Genomic DNA, 25,279 nt, shown 5'->3' on the forward strand with positions numbered 1-25,279 from the left:
AACCTCTGGACCCTTTTGAGGCTTAAGGGTATAGGCCAATTCTGGATTGCTTGGAGTTTCTCAGGATCCATCTCTAGTCCGGAACCGGACACAATGTAACCTAGAAACGGAATGGTTTTAACTTAAAACACACACTTCTCCAATTTACATTAGAGGTGATTGACACGGAGACGGGAAAGAACCTCTTTTACCCAGAAACGATGATCTTCGAGATTATTAGCAAAGATGAGGATGTCGTCTAGATAAACCACGACATGGCGGTACAAGATGTCCCTGAAAATCTCATTCACGAAGTGCTGGAAGACTGCTGGAGCGTTGCTCAATCCGAAGGGCATGACGAGGTACTCATAATGTCCGTCACGGGTGTTAAAGGCGGTCTTCCACTCGTCACCCTCACGGATTCGGATGAGATTGTAGGCACCCCTCAAGTCCAGCTTTGTGAAAATAGTTGCACCACTAACTCTATCAAAGAGCTCGGTAATCAGGGGTAAAGGGTATCGGTTCTTGACGGTAATGTCGTTCAGACCTCTGTAGTCGATGCACGGACGCAGACCACCGTCTTTCTTCTTAACGAAGAAGAAGCCTGCGCCGGCTGGAGAAGAAGATGGTCGGATGAAACCCTTCGCCAGGTTCTCTTTGATGTACTCTTCCATAGAGTGTGTCTCAGGCAGAGACAACGGATAAGTTCGGCCTCGCGGTGGAACCTTCCCTGGAATGAGGTCGATTGGGCAGTCCCATTCTCTATGAGGAGGAAGGATATCAGCAGAGGCTTTACTGAACACGTCCGTGAAGTCTTGATATGGAGGAGGCGGAACATCAGATGACCTGGGGAAGGAAGAACAAACAGGAAGAACTTTGGCTAAACAAGTCTCAGCACAGGAGGGACCCCATGCCAGTATTTGCGTAGTCGTCCAGTCAATTGATGGGTTGTGGAGACGGAGCCATGGAAGGCCTAAAACCACTGGATGTGTGGCTCTTGGAATCACTAAAAAAGAAATATACTCAGAATGAAGAACTCCCACTCTCAGACGAACTGGAAGAGTCCTTAAGGAAATGACTGCGTCAAAAATCTTGCTGCCATCCACGGCAGTCAAAGGGATGGACGAGGACAGTCTCTCGGTGGGTAGGGACCACCGTTTAACATAAGCTTCGGTTATGAAATTCCCAGCTGCTCCGGAATCAAGGAGGGCAATGACGTTCCTGTAACGTTGAGCAATTTGGAGCGACACTGGGAGGTTACAGTCATGAGGAGATGGAGAGGAGATCATTACTCCTAGCCGGCCCTCTCCTTGGCGAGCTAGGATCTGGAGTTTCCCGGACGTTTGGGACAGGCATTGATAGTGTGCGACGGAGCTGCACAGTAGAGATAGAGAGACTCAGAGAGACGTCTTCGGCGCTCAGCGGGAGATAGACGGGAACGACTAATTTGCATAGGCTCATCCTTGGATGGAGATGGTTGACGAGGAGGAGGAGCAGAAGATTTAGGAGTAGATGATCTTCCTCGCTCGGTTGCTCTCTCTCTGAAACGTAGATCAACCTTCGTGCAAAGAGAAATTAGCTCATCCAACTTAGAGGGCAAGTCTCTGGTAGCTAACTCATCCTTGATGCGTTCTGATAAGCCATGCCAGAATGCAGCATACAGGGCCTCGTCGTTCCATGCCAGTTCGGATGCCAGGATTTTAAACTGTATAAGATACTGTCCCACAGTACGTGTTCCCTGGCGTAAACGGAGAATCTCAGATGAAGCAGATGTTATCCGGCCTGGCTCGTCGAAGATGCGCCTGAATGTAGCTACAAAGTCAGTACAGGAGGATAGCAGGGGATCAGACTTCTCCCATAAAGGTGATGCCCAGTCAAGGGCTGAGCCACTGAGAAGGGAGATGATATAGGCAATTTTGGTACGGTCACTGAAGAAATTGCCAGGTAGAAGCTCAAAGTGGATTTCACATTGATTGAGAAATCCCCTGCAGAACCTTGGAGATCCATCAAATTTTGCTGGCGTTGGAAGATGAAGATGTGGACTGGAAATGGGTAAGGTGGGTGGGGTTACAGCTGGTGTCACTGTAGTGGACGCACCGGACGTGCCAGGTCCACGGAGGGTCGTTTGAATCCCATCCAGCCGTGTAGAGAGATCCTGGAGACAGCGGATGATGTGGCCCTGTGCAGCCTCCTGATGTTCAAGTCGGGCTGCCAGTTCTTGCATCGGCCTGGCCGCTTGATCCTGGTCTCCGGCTGGATTCATTAGGTCAGTGCTTACTGTCACAACTGAGGGCCTGAGCTGACGGGAGGCAGCCTCAGTTGTAGGGGCTGAGATGTAACGGAACCTGGGAGGTTGTATCAGACCCCTAGACATGTAAGTAACATGTAGAATAACTGCCCGAAGGCGTGACCAAGACAACCAGGATAAAAGTCAATGATGTTTATTATGACAAACTCTGTAACACAGCAGCAGTAAAAGGAAACATAAAAGTCAACAGAGGATAAATACAATTCCTGGGTACTACAGGGTGGCAAGGGCCACAGGCACTGGTAGTGTGAGACAGTTCTTATAATCTTCTAGTTGGAAAGTCCTTACCAGGCCTGACTGTAGCAATGGAGAGAACCCAGGATCGTACCAGCTGATGTTCCAGGAAAGGCTGGGCTGTTGAAGGTAAAACGGCTGCTGTGGATACTGGCTGGAACCAGACTGTTGTTGGTACGGAGTGGATACTGGCTGGAACCAGTTAAATAATAAACGAACTTGAGAGCGATGAAATAATAATGAAGTTTGGAGTTTGAGAGCGGTGAAATAATAATACCGGTGGAGAGTGGTAAACTGCAGAAAAGGACACCGGCCCTTTAAGAGAAGCTGTACACTGCTGGAAGCTGGGCTGGAAGCAGGTGATTGTTTGAGAGCGGTGAAATAATAATACCGGTGGAGAGTGGTAAACTGCAGAAAGGACACCGGCCCTTTAAGAGAAGCTGTACACTGCTGGAAGCTGGGCTGGAAGCAGGTGATTGTTGTAGCTGGAAACAGGTGAGTCCAGAATGGATCGGAGAGTCAGGCTACACCGCAGATGGAATGCTGGTGCGGGTCTCTATAGCAGAAGTCTGGAGACAGGAGCTGGAACCTGGAAGACAACCACAGGAGAGAGACAAACTGGAACTAGGTTAGACAACCAAAGCACTGACGCCTTCCTTGCTCAGGCACAGCATACTTATACCTGCAGCAAGGAAGGGGTTGGCTAGGCAATTATGCAAATCAACAATACAGACAGCAGATTGGTGGAAATAATCAGATGACAAAATCCAAGATGGCTGCGCCCATGCAGACACTTGGAGGGAAGTTTGGTTTGTAATCCATGTGAGAATTGAAACAGTAATGGCGACGCCGGCCACAGGAGACAGGAGACGCCAGACTGACAAGCGCACATTTAACCACGCGGGCACAGCGGAGGCCGCGGCTGATGAAATCACCACTCTGACATTCTGCATGTGGAAACTCAGGAACAGCGGGATCCGGTCCTGGAACGCTGAGCCAGCCTTAGGAGGCATCTGAAGGGTAAGTAATGGCGTCCAGATACCCGGATCGTGACAATGTGCTGTTTGGGGACTATTTTTTTGAAGTGCCATCCTGCCTGACACTGCAGTGCCACTCCTAGATGGGGCAGGTGTTTGTGTCGGCCACTTGTGTCACTTAGCTTAGCCATCCAGCGACCTTGGTGCACCTCTTTTTTTCTTTGCATCATGTGCTGTTTGGGGACTATTTTTTGAAGTGCCATCCTGCCTGACACTGCAGTGCCACTCCTAGATGGGCCAGTTGTTTGTGTCGGCCACTTGTGTCGCTTAGCTTAGCCATCCAGCGACCTTGGTGCACCTCTTTTTTTCTTTGCATCATGTGCTGTTTGGGGACTATTTTTTGAAGTGCCATCCTGCCTGACACTGCAGTGCCACTCCTAGATGGGCCAGTTGTTTGTGTCGGCCACTTGTGTCGCTTAGCTTAGCCATCCAGCGACCTTGGTGCACCTCTTTTTTTCTTTGCATCATGTGCTGTTTTGGGACTATTTTTTTGAAGTGCCATCCTGTCTGACACTGCAGTGCCAATTCTAGATGGGCCAGGTGTTTGTGTCGGCCACTTGGGTCGCTTAGCTTAGTCATCCAGCGACCTCGGTTCAAATTTTAGGATTAAAAATAATATTGTGAGGTGTGAGGTGTTCAGAATAGACTGAAAATGAGTGGAAATTAGGTTATTGAGGTTAATAATACATTGGGATCAAAATGACCCCCAAATTCTATGATTTAAGCTGTTTTTGAGGGTTTTTTGTAAAAAACACCCGAATCCAAAACACACCCGAATCCGACAAAAAATTTTCAGGGAGGTTTTGCCAAAACGCGTCCGAATCCAATACACGGCCGGGGAACCGAATCCAAAACCAAAACACAAAACCCGAAAAATGTCCGGTGCACATCACTAAGGAGACAGCCTATCACCTTCTATGGCTTGGAAATACCGTTTCTGAGCCTTTCACGCTGCACAATGAAATGGGTCTGAACCATGTAGGACCCTGCTTTTTAACCGTTTCAAAATACCGGTATTTTGAAAACGGTAAATTCAAGGTGGCCCTTTCACTCCGCAGCTAGAACCGTTTTGAAAGGCTTAAAAATCGGCAATTTACCGGGTTAAAGCTGCGGTGTGAAAGGGGTATTAGTTACCCATGTATCCCCATAAATCAGACAACCAGGGGGCCATAGCTTTCCTCAGTTTCCTGATCACACACCCGGCCCACTACCACACACACAGCCCTTACCTTCTCCTTCCTGGCCGGGTTTTTATACTCCTCCACCTTGCTGATTCCCTCGGTCACAGCTGGGCTTCCTTACTGCTGTGCCAGATTCCCCTGCGCTGCTCTAACTGTCACACCCAATACCAGATTAAGGTCCACATGGGCCTGAAGCTGAAATCTATGAAGGGCCTATTTTGTGCATTGGCAGAATATATGACAAGTGCTGTGATAGTGTGCAGGGCCGTCTTAACAGCAGTGTAGGCCCCTGGGCACAGCAATGCACTGGACCCCCTACCCATCCTCCAGCAGTAGGGGTGGGGGGTGCTATCAGCGTAGCTTTGATGTCCCGCGGGCGGTAAGGGGTGTTCTATCTTCCACTCAGCATGTAGAACCTGGAACAGTAATTTCTGCTAATTACTCCTTTACTGCACAGATGGGGCTAAACTGTAGAAGGGGGCATTGGGCTGAATGAAGAAGCCCTGGTACATGACTTTTAGGGTGGTAGGGGGTGTTTAATACGTTGGGGAGGGGTGGATAGTGGAGTGGGCTTAATATTTATCATTTTCCGGTGGGAGGGCAGCTTGCTTGACTGCAGATATCTCAATCTGAAAATATATTTCTTAGCTTTGAATGGGATACAAAACTAGAGCGTTTCACCTTTCAGGAGGTACTGGGGACTTGGGGATCAGAGTTCAGGAGCCAGAGCAATTCACCAACGAAAATATAAAATGGCATACCAGGCGCGTGTAGCTGGAGCAAGGACCAGCTGCTGGAAGGCTGATATCTCTGGTTCTGGGCATAGTAGAGACAAGCTGCCAGTGTCCACCAAAAGGGGAGAGTCCCAGCTTTTGGCTTATACCCTCAGAAATACTCAGACAAAACCCGAGATATCAGGCTGGGAAGAACAATTAACAGGCTTGGTTGGGGACTACTGCTTTCAAGTCAGATATCTCCGGTTCCCCAGGGCCGATTTTCAAAAATCAGGTACCCCTGGAAAGAGGGGACCCTCAGCTATCAGCCCATGGCCCTTATACTCCTGGAGCCCTTGGGCAAGAGCCCATTGAGCCCATATGAAAAGACGGCCCTGATAGTGTGATGTGGGGTGTGACCAGTGTGGTGTAGGTGTGGCCTACACAAGGGGTGTGGCCATCGCTATGACAGACATAGTTAGTGTCTACCTTAAACTACTTAATAGTGCAGCTATAACAAGCAAATGTTTGTGAAAAGAGTATCACAGAGCGATCTGGCCAGCCAAGCACGTCCACCACATGCAGTGCACCAAACTAAGGGGGTGATTCAGACCTGATTGCTAGGCTGCTAAAATTGTAGTCCTGCTATCAGATAGTCACCGCCGACGGGGAGTGTATATTTGCTGTGCAAGTGTGCGATCGCATGTGTACGCCGAGCAGCTAAAAAATCCCTCAGTCAGCGGAAAGCTGCAAATCCGTTCGCACCTCACTCACCATCAAATGTTTTTACCAGTGTGTGGAATCTGTGCGCAGCCCAGGACTTACTCCTACAGTGCGATCAGAACAGGCTAATCAGGTCCGGAGCTGATGTCACACACCCTCCCTGAAAACGCTTGGGCATGCCTGCGTTTTCCCTGACACTCCCAGAAAACGGTCAGTTACCACCCACAAACGGCCTCCTCCTGTCAAACGCCATGCGAATGGCTGTGCGATTCGAATTTTCACACCAGCCCGTCGCTATCCGGCGATGCCTGTTGTTGTTTGCTGACATACATGCGCATTGCGGTGCATACACAGTTAATAGCTGATCACCAGCTGTGCGAAAAATGCACAGCAGCGATCACATCTGAATCGGGCCCTAAAACCTGTTTCCATTCACACCACACAGTCAGCCAGGTTGAACACGAGTTCGACCCTGCTCGCGACCAGGGTTGCAATACCAGGTCGCTTGACCCAGTATTTCAACCCTTGCAGTTTTCAGATCGCACATGAACATGGGTTATACACGCTCATGTGCCAATAACCCGTGTTCATAGGTGGCGGTCTGAAAGGGGTATAAGTAATGTCTGTCAGTAATTGGTGTCTGTGTCTATAAGGGTATATGTCAGTGAGTGGTGTGTGCAGGGCCGCCATCAGGGGGTACTGTCAGAACAGAAGTCTCGGTTCCAGACAGACAAGGGGGCCTGAGTGTCAGCAGTGTTCATATTGCCGGCGAGTAGAAATGGAGAGACAGTGCTGGCAGTGGTATTTGAAATGTGGTCTCGGGCGTGAGCCAATCGGAGCTCATGGATCTCCAGCCAATAAGAAGCAACCCAGTGTTGCTCCTGATTTCTGCCGATACGCGAGCTTTGATTGGTTCGCGGCTAGCACTACATTTGAAATGCTGCCGCAACATGCACTACAGGACTGCACCAGATTACAGTCATCACCCGTCATCTGCACGGACCCTCGGTAGAAGCGCCCACCACTACTCGCACTGGATCTCAGTGACAGCATCTGAAGGATGCCGGCTCCAAAGAGATCAGCACTCTGGCTGTGTATATAAAACTGCTCGGCAGGCCTCTGATAGGGAATCCCGGTGACAGCAGCAGAAAGACGCCGGCTAGAGGAGAGGGGACTGATATGCGGTTCTTTGCTAAGGAAAAGTAGGAAAAATGATGATCTAACATCAGTGGTGTCTTTCTTCTAACTAACACTAAGGAGGTTTAAACTAGAGATGAGCGCCTGAAATTTTTCGGGTTTTGTGTTTTGGTTTTGGGTTCGGTTCCGCGGCCGTGTTTTGGGTTCGACCGCGTTTTGGCAAAACCTCACCGAATTTTTTTTGTCGGATTCGGGTGTGTTTTGGATTCGGGTGTTTTTTTAAAAAAACACTAAAAAACAGCTTAAATCATAGAATTTGGGGGTCATTTTGATCCCATATTATTATTAACCTCAAAAACCATAATTTCCACTCATTTTCAGTCTATTCTGAATACCTCACACCTCACAATATTATTTTTAGTCCTAAAATTTGCACCAAGGTCGCTGGATGACTAAGCTAAGCGACACTAGTGGCCGACACAAACACCTGGCCCATCTAGGAGTGGCACTGCAGTGTCACGCAGGATGTCCCTTCCAAAAAACCCTCCCCAATCAGCACATGACGCAAAGAAAAAAAGAGGCGCAATGAGGTAGCTGACTGTGTGAGTAAGATAAGCGACCCTAGTGGCCGACACAAACACCGGGCCCATTTAGGAGTGGCACTGCAGTGTCACGCAGGATGTCCCTTCCAAAAAACCCTCCCCAATCAGCACATGACGCAAAGAAAAAAAGAGGCGCAATGAGGTAGCTGACTGTGTGAGTAAGATTAGCGACCCTAGTGGCCGACACAAACACCGGGCCCATTTAGGAGTGGCACTGCAGTGTCACGCAGGATGTCCCTTCCAAAAAACCCTCCCCAATCAGCACATGACGCAAAGAAAAAAAGAGGCGCAATGAGGTAGCTGACTGTGTGAGTAAGATTAGCGACCCTAGTGGCCGACACAAACACCGGGCCCATTTAGGAGTGGCACTGCAGTGTCACGCAGGATGTCCCTTCCAAAAAACCCTCCCCAAACAGCACATGACGCAAAGAAAAATAAAAGAAAAAAGAGGTGCAAGATGGAATTGTCCTTGGGCCCTCCCACCCACCCTTATGTTGTATAAACAAAACAGGACATGCACACTTTAACCAACCCATCATTTCAGTGACAGGGTCTGCCACACGACTGTGACTGATATGACGGGTTGGTTTGGACCCCCCCCCAAAAAAGAAGCAATTAATCTCTCCTTGCACAAACTGGCTCTACAGAGGCAAGATGTCCACCTCATCATCACCCTCCGATATATCACCGTGTACATCCCCCTCCTCACAGATTATCAATTCGTCCCCACTGGAATCCACCATCTCAGCTCCCTGTGTACTTTGTGGAGGCAATTGCTGCTGGTCAATGTCTCCGCGGAGGAATTGATTATAATTCATTTTAATGAACATCATCTTCTCCACATTTTCTGGATGTAACCTCGTACGCCGATTGCTGACAAGGTGAGCGGCGGCACTAAACACTCTTTCGGAGTACACACTTGTGGGAGGGCAACTTAGGTAGAATAAAGCCAGTTTGTGCAATGGCCTCCAAATTGCCTCTTTTTCCTGCCAGTATAAGTATGGACTGTGTGACGTGCCTACTTGGATGCGGTCACTCATATAATCCTCCACCATTCTTTCAATGGTGAGAGAATCATATGCAGTGACAGTAGACGACATGTCCGTAATCGTTGTCAGGTCCTTCAGTCCGGACCAGATGTCAGCATCAGCAGTCGCTCCAGACTGCCCTGCATCACCGCCAGCGGGTGGGCTCGGAATTCTGAGCCTTTTCCTCGCACCCCCAGTTGCGGGAGAATGTGAAGGAGGAGATGTTGACAGGTCGCGTTCCGCTTGACTTGACAATTTTCTCACCAGCAGGTCTTTCAACCCCAGCAGACTTGTGTCTGCCGGAAAGAGAGATCCAAGGTAGGCTTTAAATCTAGGATCGAGCACGGTGGCCAAAATGTAGTGCTCTGATTTCAACAGATTGACCACCCGTGAATCCTTGTTAAGCGAATTAAGGGCTCCATCCACAAGTCCCACATGCCTAGCGGAATCGCTCCGTGTTAGCTCCTCCTTCAATGTCTCCAGCTTCTTCTGCAAAAGCCTGATGAGGGGAATGACCTGACTCAGGCTGGCAGTGTCTGAACTGACTTCACGTGTGGCAAGTTCAAAGGGCATCAGAACCTTGCACAACGTTGAAATCATTCTCCACTGCGCTTGAGACAGGTGCATTCCACCTCCTATATCGTGCTCAATTGTATAGGCTTGAATGGCCTTTTGCTGCTCCTCCAACCTCTGAAGCATATAGAGGGTTGAATTCCACCTCGTTACCACTTCTTGCTTCAGATGATGGCAGGGCAGGTTCAGTAGTTTTTGGTGGTGCTCCAGTCTTCTGTACGTGGTGCCTGTACGCCGAAAGTGTCCCGCAATTTTTCTGGCCACCGACAGCATCTCTTGCACGCCCCTGTCGTTTTTTAAATAATTCTGCACCACCAAATTCAAGGTATGTGCAAAACATGGGACGTGCTGGAATTTGCCCATATTTAATGCACACACAATATTGCTGGCGTTGTCCGATGCCACAAATCCACAGGAGAGTCCAATTGGGGTAAGCCATTCCGCGATGATCTTCCTCAGTTGCCGTAAGAGGTTTTCAGCTGTGTGCGTATTCTGGAAACCGGTGATACAAAGCGTAGCCTGCCTAGGAAAGAGTTGGCGTTTGCGAGATGCTGCTACTGGTGCCGCCGCTGCTGTTCTTGCGGCGGGAGTCCATACATCTACCCAGTGGGCTGTCACAGTCATATAGTCCTGACCCTGCCCTGCTCCACTTGTCCACATGTCCGTGGTTAAGTGGACATTGGGTACAACTGCATTTTTTAGGACACTGGTGAGTCTTTTTCTGACGTCCGTGTACATTCTCGGTATCGCCTGCCTACAGAAGTGGAACCTAGATGGTATTTGGTAACGGGGGCACACTGCCTCAATAAATTGTCTAGTTCCCTGTGAACTAACGGCGGATACCGGACGCACGTCTAACACCAACATAGTTGTCAAGGCCTCAGTTATCCGCTTTGCAGCAGGATGACTGCTGTGATATTTCATCTTCCTCGCAAAGGACTGTTGAACAGTCAATTGCTTACTGGAAGTAGTACAAGTGGGCTTACGACTTCCCCTCTGGGATGACCATCGACTCCCAGCAGCAACAACAGCAGCGCCAGCAGCAGTAGGCGTTACACGCAAGGATGCATCGGAGGAATCCCAGGCAGGAGAGGACTCGTCAGAATTGCCAGTGACATTGCCTGCAGGACTATTGGCATTCCTGGGGAAGGAGGAAATTGACACTGAGGGAGTTGGTGGGGTGGTTTGCGTGAGCTTGGTTACAAGAGGAAGGGATTTACTGGTCAGTGGACTGCTTCCGCTGTCACCCAAAGTTTTTGAACTTGTCACTGACTTATTATGAATGCGCTGCAGGTGACGTATAAGGGAGGATGTTCCGAGGTGGTTAACGTCCTTACCCCTACTTATTACAGCTTGACAAAGGGAACACACGGCTTGACACCTGTTGTCCGCATTTCTGTTGAAATAGTTCCACACCGAAGAGCTGATTTTTTTGGTATTTTCACCAGGCATGTCAACGGCCATATTCCTCCCACGGACAACAGGTGTCTCCCCGGGTGCCTGACTTAAACAAACCACCTCACCATCAGAATCCTCCTGGTCAATTTCCTCCCCAGCGCCAGCAACACCCATATCCTCCTCATCCTGGTGTACTTCAACACTGACATCTTCAATCTGACTATCAGGAACTGGACTGCGGGTGCTCCTTCCAGCACTTGCAGGGGGCGTGCAAATGGTGGAAGGCGCATGCTCTTCACGTCCAGTGTTGGGAAGGTCAGGCATCGCAACCGACACAATTGGACTCTCCTTGTGGATTTGGGATTTCGAAGAACGCACAGTTCTTTGCGGTGCTACTGCTTTTGCCAGCTTGAGTCTTTTCATTTTTCTAGCGAGAGGCTGAGTGCCTCCATCCTCATGTGAAGCTGAACCACTAGCCATGAACATAGGCCAGGGCCTCAGCCGTTCCTTGCCACTCCGTGTGGTAAATGGCATATTGGCAAGTTTACGCTTCTCCTCCGACAATTTTATTTTAGGTTTTGGAGTCCTTTTTTTACTGATATTTGGTGTTTTGGATTTGACATGCTCTGTACTATGACATTGGGCATCGGCCTTGGCAGACGACGTTGCTGGCATTTCATCGTCTCGGCCATGACTAGTGGCAGCAGCTTCAGCACGAGGTGGAAGTGGATCTTGATCTTTCCCTAATTTTGGAACCTCAACATTTTTGTTCTCCATATTTTAATAGGCACAACTAAAAGGCACCTCAGGTAAACAATGGAGATGGATGGATACTAGTATACAATTATGGACGGACTGCCGAGTGCCGACACAGAGGTAGCTACAGCCGTGAACTACCGTACTGTGTCTGCTGCTAATATAGACTGGTTGATAAAGAGATGTCGTAGTATGTATGTATGAAGAAGAAAGAAAAAAAAACCACGGTTAGGTGGTATACAATTATGGACGGACTGCCGAGTGCCGACACAGAGGTAGCCACAGCCGTGAACTACCATACTGTACTGTGTCTGCTGCTAATATAGACTGGTTGATAAAGAGATGTCGTAGTATGTATGTATGAAGAAGAAAGAAAAAAAAACCACGGGTAGGTGGTATACAATTATGGACGGACTGCCGAGTGCCGACACAGAGGTAGCCACAGCCGTGAACTACCGTACTGTACTGTGTCTGCTGCTAATATAGACTGGTTGATAAAGAGATGTAGTAGTATGTATGTATAAAGAAGAAAGAAAAAAAAACCACGGTTAGGTGGTATACAATTATGGACGGACTGCCGAGTGCCGACACAGAGGTAGCCACAGCTGTGAACTACCGTACTGTACTGTGTCTGCTGCTAATATAGACTGGTTGATAAAGAGATGTCGTAGTATGTATGTATGAAGAAGAAAGAAAAAAAAACCACGGTTAGGTGGTATACAATTATGGACGGACTGCCGAGTGCCGACACAGAGGTAGCCACAGCCGTGAACTACCGTACTGTACTGTGTCTGCTGCTAATATAGACTGGTTGATAAAGAGATGTCGTAGTATGTATGTATAAAGAAGAAAGAAAAAAAAACCACGGTTAGGTGGTATACAATTATGGACGGACTGCCGAGTGCCGACACAGAGGTAGCCACAGCCGTGAACTACCGTACTGTACTGTGTCTGCTGCTAATATAGACTGGTTGATAAAGAGATGTCGTAGTATGTATGTATGAAGAAGAAAGAAAAAAAAACCACGGTTAGGTGGTATACAATTATGGACGGACTGCCGAGTGCCGACACAGAGGTAGCCACAGCCGTGAACTACCGTACTGTACTGTGTCTGCTGCTAATATAGACTGGTTGATAAAGAGATGTCGTAGTATGTATGTATAAAGAAGAAAGAAAAAAAAACCACGGTTAGGTGGTATACAATTATGGACGGACTGCCGAGTGCCGACACAGAGGTAGCCACAGCCGTGAACTACCGTACTGTACTGTGTCTGCTGCTAATATAGACTGGTTGATAAAGAGATGTAGTAGTATGTATGTATAAAGAAGAAAGAAAAAAAAACCACGGGTAGGTGGTATACAATTATGGATGGACTGCCGAGTGCCGACACAGAGGTAGCTACAGCCGTGAACTACCGTACTGTGTCTGCTGCGACTGGATGATAAATAATGATATAAAAAATATATATATATCACTACTGCAGCCGGACAGGTATATATATTATATAATGACGGACCTGCTGGACACTGTCAGCAGAATGAGTTTTTTATAGAATAAAAAAAAAAACACCACACAAGTGAAGTCACACGACGAGTGTTTAACTTTTTCAGGCAATCACAATATAGTATACTACTAACTATACTGGTGGTCAGTGTGGTCAGGTCACTGGTCAGTCACACTGGCAGTGGCACTCCTGCAGCAAAAGTGTGCACTGTTTAATTTTAATATAATATGTACTCCTGGCTCCTGCTATAACCTATAACTGGCACTGCAGTGCTCCCCAGTCTCCCCCACAATTATAAGCTGTGTGAGCTGAGCACAGTCAGATATATAATATATACATAGATGATGCAGCACACTGGGCTGAGCAGTGCACACAGATATGGTATGTGACTGTCTTGTACTCCTGGCTCCTGCTATAACCTATAACTGGCACTGCAGTGCTCCCCAGTCTCCCCCACAATTATAAGCTGTGTGAGCTGAGCACAGTCAGATATATAATATATACATAGATGATGCAGGCATGCAGCACACTGGGCTGAGCAGTGCACACAGATATGGTATGTGACTGAGTCACTGTGTGTACCGTTTTTTTCAGGCAGAGAACGGATATATTAAATAAAACAACTGCACTGCTGGTGGTCACTGTGGTCAGTCACTAAACTCTGCACTCTCTTCTACAGTATCAGCCTCAGGTCAATCTCTCTCTCTCTCTCCTAATCTAAATGGAGAGGACGCCAGCCACGTCCTCTCCCTATCAATCTCAATGCACGTGTGAAAATGGCGGCGACGCGCGGCTCCTTATATAGAATCCGAGTCTCGCGAGAATCCGACAGCGTCATGATGACGTTCGGGCGCGCTCGGGTTAACCGAGCAAGGCGGGAAGATCCGAGTCGCTCGGACCCGTGAAAAAAAACATGAAGTTCGTGCGGGTTCGGATTCAGAGAAACCGAACCCGCTCATCTCTAGTTTAAACACTTTTTTGATATGATATACAGTATATTTTTTTGGGTTGTAATCTATCTGTGTGCAGCTGATGTTGTTATTATACAGGGACACTGGCAAAAATATAATAGCTTTTACTAGTAAGACCCTCTGGTAGTAATATCTATTTTTATACCCTCATGTATTCATATTCTCTTATATTTATGTTTTCTATACTAGTACAATCAATTTATATTGCTTCCATCTCCATAATGTGAGTAAGGGCAGAAACTGTGGGGATCATTCCGACCCGTTCGCACGCAGCGGGTTTTTGCTGCGGTGCGAATGGGTGCGGAATGCGCATGCTCGGGGGGGCGCAGTGCGCGTACGCGACGATCGCAGCCCTGCTAAGCTAAAATACACTCCCCCATAGGCGTGGACTATTGCTCGCAGCAGCAGCAAAAAGTTGCTGGCTGCGATTAACTCGGAATGACCACCTGTGTGCGCTGAAGCTGTGCAACAGGTATTGTAGGGTGAAAGTACTCTGTGCACTGAAGCTGCGCCACAAAGGCAGGCGCTCTGGCTATTTCAATGGTTTTTTTTTATGTGGATCTGGATATTTTAATGGGCCTAATTCAGAACTGATCGTAGCAGCAAATTTGTTAGCAGATGTTCAAAACCATGGGGGTCATTCCGAGTTGTTCGCTCGCAAGCTGCTTTTAGCAGCTTTGCACACGCTAAGCCGCCGCCTACTGGGAGTGAATCTTAGCTTATCAAAATTGCGAACGAAAGATTAGCAGAATTGCGAATAGACACTTCTTAGCAGTTTCTGAGTAGCTTCAGACTTACTCGGCATCTGCGATCAGTTCAGTCAGTTTCGTTCCTGGTTTGACGTCACAAACACACCCAGCGTTCGCCCAGACACTCCTCCGTTTCTCCAGCCACTCCCGCGTTTTTCCCAGAAACTGTAGCGTTTTTTCGCACACACCCATAAAACGGCCAGTTTCCGCCCAGAAACACCCACTTCCTGTCAATCACACTCCGATCACCAGAACGAAGAAAAAACCTTGTAATGCCGTGAGTAAAATACCTAACTGCATAGCAAATTTACTTGGTGCAGTCGCACTGCGGACATTGCGCATGCGCATTAGCGACTAATCGCTCCATTGCGAGAAAAAAATAACGAGCGAACAACTCGGAATGACCCCCCATGGGCCTAATTCTGAGTTGATCGCAGCAGCAAATTTGTTAGCAGTTGGGCAAAACCATGTGCACTGCAGGGGGGGCAGATATAACCTGTGCAGAGAGAGTTAGATTTGGGTGGGGTGTATTCAATTTCAAACTGAAATCTAAATTGCAGTTTAAAAATAAAGCAGACAGTATTTACCCTGCACAGAAACAAAATAACCCACCCAAATCTAACTCTCTCTGCACATGTTATATCTGCCCCACCTGCAGCGCACATGGTTTTGCCCATTAGAGGAAAATTATGTTTTGCAATCAACCTTGAATTAGGCCCTGTAATAGGCCATTTGCACAATAGCTGTTTGCAGACTAGAGATGTGAGCGGACCCTCGTGTTTTGGTTAGCCAAACTACCCTCAGTGTTTTGTTTTTGAGTTTTGTCCTATTGGCTAATAAAACTCTTATCTTATACGTAATATATTTGCCAGCGCCTATATTTTTTATACTGTATGTGCTTTTAAATGGGTTAGTTAGGGGAATTTTGCTAACAGTGAGACATGCTATGTCTAGTTATGTTTTCACACCTCCCATACCGCAAACTACTGGACACCTGTGAAGCCTATATGTCTAGCTGCTGACATTTATATTTTACTCAGAAAAGTAATAAAAATAGATCATAAGAAGGTTTCAATATAGTTCACTCAAAGTGCAACGCCTTGCAGTTCTTTCCAATATCAACTCTGATCTGATAAACAATTATAAACAGCTTAGCAATATGGAGTCTATGAACAAAGATGGTTTCCTTCCATCTTTATCACCACTCTCAAAAGTTTTGGTTTAGATTCGGATTTGGTTTCGGATTTCTTGAAACTTGATTAAAAGAAATTCTAAAATCATGTCATTTGGACCTACTTTTGTTCCTACAGTATTATTAACCTCAATAACATTCATTTCCAATATTTCCAGTCAGTTTTGATCACCTCACAGCTCACAATATTGTTCACCAACATTGGCTAAAGGTTGGCTGGCAGTGGCACAAACACACGGCAGCTACTTTAAAAGACACATCTATGAAACATTGCAGCACAGCAGTGGCAGATAAATGGCAGTTTAATAAACTATAGGACCCCATAGAAAGAGTGTTTTCATTAATCAAGAAGAGGCCCCAGGGCTGTACAGCGAAATGGAGGTGGAGTATGTAGTGGCAAGCAGGTAAATTATTTAATTAATTAATTAAGTGATTGATTGATTGATTGAAAATGATTGATTGATTGATTGATTGATTAATTAACTAATTCATTTAGAAAATTTAAATGAATGAAGAATAAAAAGTTGATTTCTACGGATTCCCGACAAGGGTTCAAAGAGAGTTGAGAAAATTAATAGTTGCACTGTAGAGCTGTAAACTCTAAATCAGCCTAACTTACACACTAATAAATATTAGGAGGCTGACCTTCTGCCCATACTGCCACCTTCCCCTCCTTCCTACTTGGGTATCACACCCCTGTAGCCAGTGGTGCAAGTAGAAATTTTCTCTTAGTGGTACTAATAGTAAAAATTGGCATGGTCATATGAAACTAGGGGAGTGGCTACATGACAATACGGGCATGGCCATATTATGTCAAACACCGTAATGCCCATTACACATTGTGTCACACACCGTAATGCTTATTACACATTATGCCACACCAGTGGTGCAAGTGGGCGGGTACGGGTGGGTACGGCGTACCCGTAAGAATTTAGCCGTGGGTACGCCGTACCCACACCGACGGGCCGCCGCTCCTCGCACCGCCGCTGATGTGAGGGAAGGAGAGCGCAGCCTGTGCCTCTCCTTCCCCTTAGTCTCCGGCGGGTGTCATAGTTTAATTCAGCGCCGATCCATGAGCCAATCAGAGCTCGCGGTGCGAGCTCTGATTGGCTCACGGATCGGCGCTGAATTAAACTGTGAGACACCCGCCGGAGACTGAGGGGAAGGAGAGGCACAGGCTGCGCTCTCCTTCCCTCACACAGGACGGCAGCGGCCAGCGGCAGCAATGAGCAGGGAAGGGGTGGGGCATGTTATACCTGGCACTGGGGGATATCTGGCACTGGGGGGGCATTTCTATCTGGCACTGGGGGATATCTGGCACTGGGGGGGCATTTCTATCTGGCACTGGGGGATATCTGGCACTGGGGGGCATATATACCTGGCACTGGGGGATATCTGGCACTGGGGGGCATATATACCTGGCACTGGGGGATATCTGGCACTGGGGGGGCATGTATACCTGGCACTGGGGGATATCTGGCACTGGGGGCATATCTGGCACTGTAGGGGCATTTCTGTATCTGGCACGGGGGGCAATGTATATCTGACACAGTGGGAGCATTTGTGTATCTGGCACTGAGGGGCAATGTGTATCTGGCACTGTGGGGCAATGTATATCTGGCACTGTGGAGCAACGTGTATCTGACACTGCGAGGCAATGTATATCTGGCACTCTGGGGGCATTTCTGTATCTGGCACTGTGGGGCAATGTGTATCTGGCACTGTTAGTCAATGTGTATCTGGCACTGTGGGGCAATGTATATCTGGCACTGTGGGGCAACGTGTATCTGGCACTATTGGGGTCATACGTGTATCTGCCCCTCCCCCATATGTGTATCACGCCCCCATTTTCATTGGCCACGCCCCATGTGACATTTGGCCACACCCATTTTTTGTGCGAGCGCCTTCGGCGTGCGCACACAGTACCCGTAAGACATTTTTTCTACTTGCACCACTGTGCCACACACCGTAATGCCCATTACACATTATGCCAAACACGTAAAACCCATTACACATTATGCCACACACCGTAATGCCTTACATATTATATCACACACCATGATGCCTATTACATATAATGCCGCACATAGGCCCTCATTCCGAGTCGTTCGCTCGTTCTTTTTTTTCGCATCGCAGTGAAAATCAGCTTAGAGCGCATGCGCAATGTTCGCACTGCGACTGCGCTAAGTAATTCTGCTATGAAGAAAGGATTTTTACTCACGGCTTTTTGTTCGCACCGGCGAACGTAGTGTGATTGACAGGAAATGGGTGTTACTGGGCGGAAACACGGCGTTTTATGGGCGTGTGGCTAAATACGCTACCGTTTCCGGAAAAAACGCAGGAGTGGCCGGAGAAACGGGGGAGTGTCTGGGCGAACGCTGGGAGTGTTTGTGACGTCAACCCAGGAACGACAAGCACTGAACTGATCGCACAGGCAGAGTAAGTCTGGAGCTACTCTAAAACTGCTAAGTTTTTTTTGTTCGCAATATTGCGTAAACTTCGTTCGCACTTTTAAGATGCTAAGATACACTCCCAGTAGGCGTAGACTAAGCGTGTGTAACTCTGCTAAATTCGCCTTGCGACCGATCAACCCGGAATGAGGGCCATAGTTATAACACTGACACCATTTTATGTCCCACACACAAAAATTCCCCTTATAAATGATGCCCCAGTGGTGGGCTGGTGGTATATCCATGATCTACAAGTTTGCAATCATTTCTGTTGACTGTTGTGAATAATTTCTCTTGTGCGTATTACTAAATAATGCTAAACATGCTCCAGAAGGTTTTGGGGAGGGGAGGGGGGGAGGGTTTTGTGAGGCACCACATCATTTCTGTTTAAAACTGTGTTGCAAATCAGTAATGTATTAGATTAATAACCAATAAAAATGTTTGTCTACGCAAAAAGATAGTCAACAATGCCCCTCCCCCCCTCAAAAAAAAATTAGTATTATACAATTATTATTCTTTCTAATTAATTTATTGTACGCTGCCAGTAAAGCACACACAAGACAGCATGATAAGAACAAGGGGTGAGCTGGTAAAGGATGAACTTGCAAGAGACAGAAGACAGTCACCAATGCTCCCCAAAAATACAGCCCAGAATGAAGAGAAAAGTGGTGCATGATGGAAATGTTCTTGGGCCCTCCCACCAACCCTTTAGTTGTATATTAAAAAGGACACGCACAGTTTGACGTACCAAGCACTTCAGTGACAGTGGTTGGTTTGTTTGGGCCCCCACAAACCAAACTGACAAAGGGGTTAAGGCAGCTTTTATTCATCATCACATTTGGAACATATCAGACTCATCATCACTCTCCTCACTGCTGTTAATATCATCATCATCATCACCACCATCATCATCATCATCATCATCATCACCACACAGTATTAGCTGATCCACCACTACAGAAGAAGTTTCTGTTTGTCGTAATTGGTAGCACAGGTCTTCCTCATAGAATTTGTAATTCATTTTAATAAACATCAGTTATTCCACATTTTTTGGAATTAGCCTCCTACGCCAGTTGCTTACAAGATTTAAAACTGCTGGTCTGCTTGTTATTATTTTACAAGATTTTCCAGAATTTTGTAAATAATATGCATGAACTTGCTGCAAATGATATAACAGGGATGATGTGCCTAGATGTTTAACGTCCCTCCCTCTAGTAACTTTGGCCCCACAAATGGTACAGATGCCTTGACAAATGTTGTCAGGATTTGGGTAAATATAAGAATTATTTTGTAGTACAGACAGATAGGCGGTAGGTATCAGGCGGGCCAGGCACTCAGTATGTATTATGTAACACAACCCAGATAATATGATATACACTGTATCACTTGTTTTGATTTTGAAATGATTAGGTACAATTTGTCAACTTTAATAATAATAATTATAATAATAATAATAATAATAATAATTATTATTATTATTATTATTATTATTATTTTCTAGTAGACAGATAGGCGGTATGTATCAGCCAGGTACTCAATATGTGTTATGTAACACAACCCAGCTAATATAAAAAGTGCAGGTTCACTTTAACAAACAAGAGCCTTTTATTTTTTTAACTTGTTTTTGCAGCACAACACATAGGGGGTGATTCAGACCTGATCGCTAGGCTGCTAAAATTGTACTCCTGCGATCAGATAGTCGCCGCCCAAGGGGAGTGTATATTTGCTATGCAAGTGTGTGATCGCATGTATACGCCGAGCTGCTAAAAAAAAAAAACTCAGTCAGCGGACAGCTGCAAATCCATTCGCAGCTCACTCACCATTGAATGATTTGCCCTGTGTGTGCAGTCTGTGCGCAGCCGAGGACTTACTCCTACAGTGCGATCAGAACAGGCTGATCGGGGCCGGAGCTGACGTCACACACCCTCCCAGAAAACACTTGGGTACGCCTGCGTTTTCCCTAACACTCCCAGAAAACAGTCAGTTACCACTTGCAACGGCTTCCTCCTGTCAATCAGCATGCAAATGGTTGCGCGATTTGAATTTTTGCACCAGCCTGTTGCTGACCGGCGATGCCTGTTGCTGTTTGCCGACACACGTGCGCATTGCGGTGCATACGCATGCGCCCGCTGTTTGAAAACGGGGGGGACAAGTTTGGGGAAACATTACTGCAATTGTGATGCAGCTGTGGGGGTACTTGGTGCTGCATGAGTGCAAGCTCACTAACCCATCCAGTGAGAGAAAGCTTACAGTGGAGACCGCTGAGCAACCGTGGGGCCAGGGCAATTGTTACCTGGAAGAAAGCATTATTTCTCCAATAGAGGCACAAGGATGAGTAGGTGCCGTGCCATACTGCTACCCAGTGACGTGAGGTCAGAGGCTGGGGAGGCATAAATGGGGATGGGTCTGAGTGCCAGGAGCGTGCCTCACCCCCTACTCATTGTAAAGGGGCCTACACACTGGGCAATGTTTTCGACCATCGATATTATCGCCCAATGATAGTATCAATGGTCGATTTTTACTACACACTGGACAATATCGAGGGTCAATTTGAACAATATGAGAGTACATACATCTATATCGTCCAAATTAAATGGCATGTATCAACGATGATCGTTCAACGATGAACGGTTGCAGGCACACACATCGTTCATTGATGCATTCACACTGAAAGATATCGCCCAGTGTGTAGGCCCCTTAACTCTCATGTCCCTGCACTACACCCATAGAAACACAGATCATTAGAATACATAATCATCATCATCATCATCATCAGTAGAATACATTATATTATAAATAATATTGTATAGCTACAGATGGAATAAAGTTTCATAAGTTTAATAAATAAATGATTAAAAACATACAATACAGATTTAGGCCATATAAAAAAATACATCACCCAAAACTGGAGTTCATAAAGAACATCGTTAATAAGCTATGTTAGAGATGGCTCACAACAAATAATGGGCTGGCCAGATTGTACAACACTGCTTCTTCTGTAGGCAATAGGATCACGTCACAGGTGCCGATGATGGGCTCAATATGTCTGTCCAATGGACGGGATGCCGGCGTTCACAATACCGATGCTGGCATCCTGATATTTGAAATCCCAGTAGGGGAGAGAGAAGTACGTTCCCTCCCTCTCCCTCCCTTCCTGCAGCTTAACCCTAACCTCCATCTGGTGGTGGCTAACCCTAACCCCCTCCCCGCAGCCTAACTCTAACCCCCCCCCCCCCCTTAGTGCTTAAACCTAACCCGCCCTCCCTGCAGCCTAACCCTAACAACCCCGGATGGCACCTAAACCTAACCCCCCCCAATCCTAACCTGCCGGCTATACAGTAGGGATGCCGACTGTCTGGATTGCAGCGTCGGCAGTCTGACAGTTGTCGGGATTCTGGCGTCAGTATTTTGACTGCCAAGATCCTGACAGCCGTCATCTTAACTGATCCCCCAATGATACATAGAGGATCCTGGAATGAAGGAAAGCTGATCTCCCACCTGTATGAATGGGACCTCCTCTTATGGTCCTCCCGGTATCCATGCAATACAGCCCCCTAGCAAAGGTCTCCACAGTCAGTGCTCAATTACTATTTCCCGGGCTGTCGGATGCTGAACTGTATTTGGGTTCACGCAGGCTGGTGGGACTTCTTCCCGTCCGCCTCCGAATGTCAGTGTACTGGCGGTGCAATGCCAGCACAGTTCCCCCTCAGTGGTCTCTGCAACCAGTACTTTACATTATCTCTGGGTGTTGGGCAATCGATTTCATGCTGCTGCAGTGCTGCTAGAGGCGGGATCCTGCTGACACCAGCGCTGCTCTGGTCTCTTCCTCCTGGGCTTACTGGACCTGGATTGGTCAACATAGATGAAAGCACTCCCCCCTACTGTGAGGCATGCCTCCCATTGTTATTTTCTTTGCTGCATCATTTGCTGCTGTGTCGCCCCACCCCCCCAGCTCTAGGCAGTGTTTGAGTATGAGATGTGGCAAAGCTGTTGTTACCTCATCTCTTGCCTCTCCGTGCAGTTCCAGAATGCGCCCCACATATGCAGAATATTTAACTATAAAAATTATTACATTAACAGAAAGAAGACACTTAAAGTTCTAAGTATCTTTTCTGTATGATAATAAACATTTTTATAGTCAAAACTCTGTATGGGGAGGATATTACAGGGGAGGCCCTGCCTCCTCTGCCTACCCTGACTGCACGTCCCTGCTGTTACGCCCTATATGCTGGATGTATGACTGTGGCTGCAGGACACCTGGCTATCACTGCCCACCTCATTCCTATGCATTTCCATTCACTTTAATTTAAAAGCCAAACACATTACACACATAGAATCGCCCACTGCTTCTCTATAGAAAGTATAGTTCCCAAGTCCATATGTGCCCATTGGTCACTGTACACACTGCCATGCAGGGACACTATAGCTCCTGTTGAACATTGCAGAGGTGGGCGGGGCTGATGGAGCTCTGCTAAGCTGAAATGCAGCGGCAGGAACTGCTCTAGACTTGACCTCAGACTGACTGGCAAGCAGTGTGTGGTGTTGGATCTCAGACGGCTTTTGGCAGCCTTTGACAGGAATTTCTCCAGCTGATCCGGGATCCAGTGGACCTATTTTCACTGGGGGACTGGGGCTGCAGCTCCATCCGATCCATTGTTAATTCAGCCATGGTAGTATTGCAGCACAAGTACAGCCCACGCCTTGTACATGTATTCTCCCGTGTGCAATAACGCCTGATCACTAGGGAGGGACTCTTATATGTAATACAAAACATGCAAGATCTGACATTTCTGGGAAAATTACAAGTTGCCTCAATTTGAGAACTGAATTTGGAGGGAGGACCCGAGCTGGGACTCATTTCTACTAGAAAACCCCAAATTCGGTACTGCCAGATTTCTCTGAATACAAACTGCTCATTTCTATATGCAAAGTTCATGTGTCCATGGGCTAAGTATTTACAACATTATCATATGTGTTATTATGGTGATATGAACTTGAATTCCCACTTCCAGGAATAATTCCCCACAACAAATGACATATATTACTAATGCTGAAACATCAAATTTACCAATCCTAAAGAAAAACATTTTTGTTTAATATTCTTTTTTTCCTACAGTATGTCTATTTGTTTTATCACTTTGCTGTTCCCAGTTCTACCCAATCACTAGATTGCAGCTAAATGCAGCTTACCTCTAAACGCTTGGAAACATCTTTTTACAATTACAGTAGCTACAAAAACACAACTGTAAAAACAAAATTGTGGTAATTTTACCTGATTCTTTCTAGCCTGACATGGTCAATTCCATTTACTTTGATGTTGGCTCACCTTACATACAATTGCTTGTATAAAGGCTGCAGGGATTGAGGAGAGGTGAAACATGGAACAGATGGGAGTTGCAGGTGGTAGTGAATTGTGAAAAGGAGGGTGGTGGTGTTCAACACATAGCAGAAGGACAAGGGAAATGGGCATGGGCTGCAGAATACAAAGCTCACACTGAAATACTGATCCATCCTGTTACAGCAGATGCTGAAGGAGTGCTGCTTGTATGCAGAAAATTTGGATTTCAGAAAAATCAATATAATGACTAAGATTATTGGTGTTAAAATTACAAACTATGCAGACTGAAAACCATTGCACACAAATGGTAACCAATATAAGGTGAGTACAGGTAAGGTGTACCGAACCTACATCACTACGTTATCATTTATATGCTAGAGTAGCAATAGGGACCCAGAGCATGGTTCTGAGTGGGGGATAGAGTAAGAAAGAACAAGTACCTGCGCAGCCTAGAAAAAAAACAGTCAGGGCAGATGTAAACTGTGCAGAGAGATTTAGATTAGTGATGTGCACCGGACATTTTTCGGGTTTTGTGTTTTGGTTTTGGATTCGGTTCCGCGGCCGTGTTTTAGATTCGGACGCGTTTTGGCAAAACCTCACCGAAAATTTTTTGTCGGATTCGGGTGTGTTTTGGATTCGGGTGTTTTTTTCAAAAACCCCTAATAAACAGCTTAAATCATAGAATTTGGGGGTCATTTTGATCCCATAGTATTATTAACCTCAATTACCATAATTTCCACTCATTTTCAGTCTATTCTGAACACCTCACACCTCACAATATTATTTTTAGTCCTACAATTTGCACCAAGGTCGCTGGATGACTAAGCTAAGCGACCCAAGTTGCCGACACAAACACCTGGCCCATCTAGGAGTGGCACTGCAGTGTCAGACAGGATGGCCGATTTAAAAAATAGTCCCCAAACAGCACATGATGCAAAGAAAAAAAGAGGCGCACCAAGGTGGCTGTTTGACTAAGCTAAGCGACACAAGTGGCCGACACAAACACCTGGCCCATCTAGGAGTGGCACTGCAGTGTCAATCAAGACAGGATGGCACTTCCAAAAAATTGTCCCCAAACAGCACATGATGCAAAGAAAAAAAGAGGCGCGCCAAGGTGGCTGTGTGACTAAGCTAAGCGACACAAGTGGCCGACACAAACACCTGGCCCATCTAGGAGTGGCACTGCAGTGTCAATCAAGACAGGATGGCACTTCCAAAAATTGTCCCCAAACAGCACATGATGCAAAGAAAAATGAAAGAAAAAAGAGGTGCAAGATGCAATTGTCCTTGGGCCCTCCCACCCACCCTTATGTTGTATAAACAGGACATGCACACTTTAACGAACCCATCATTTCAGCGACAGGGTCTGCCACACGACTGTGACTGAAATGACTGGTTGGTTTGT

Source organism: Pseudophryne corroboree, chromosome 2 (genome assembly GCF_028390025.1).
Source record: "Pseudophryne corroboree isolate aPseCor3 chromosome 2, aPseCor3.hap2, whole genome shotgun sequence".
Taxonomy (NCBI): Eukaryota; Metazoa; Chordata; class Amphibia; order Anura; family Myobatrachidae; genus Pseudophryne; species Pseudophryne corroboree.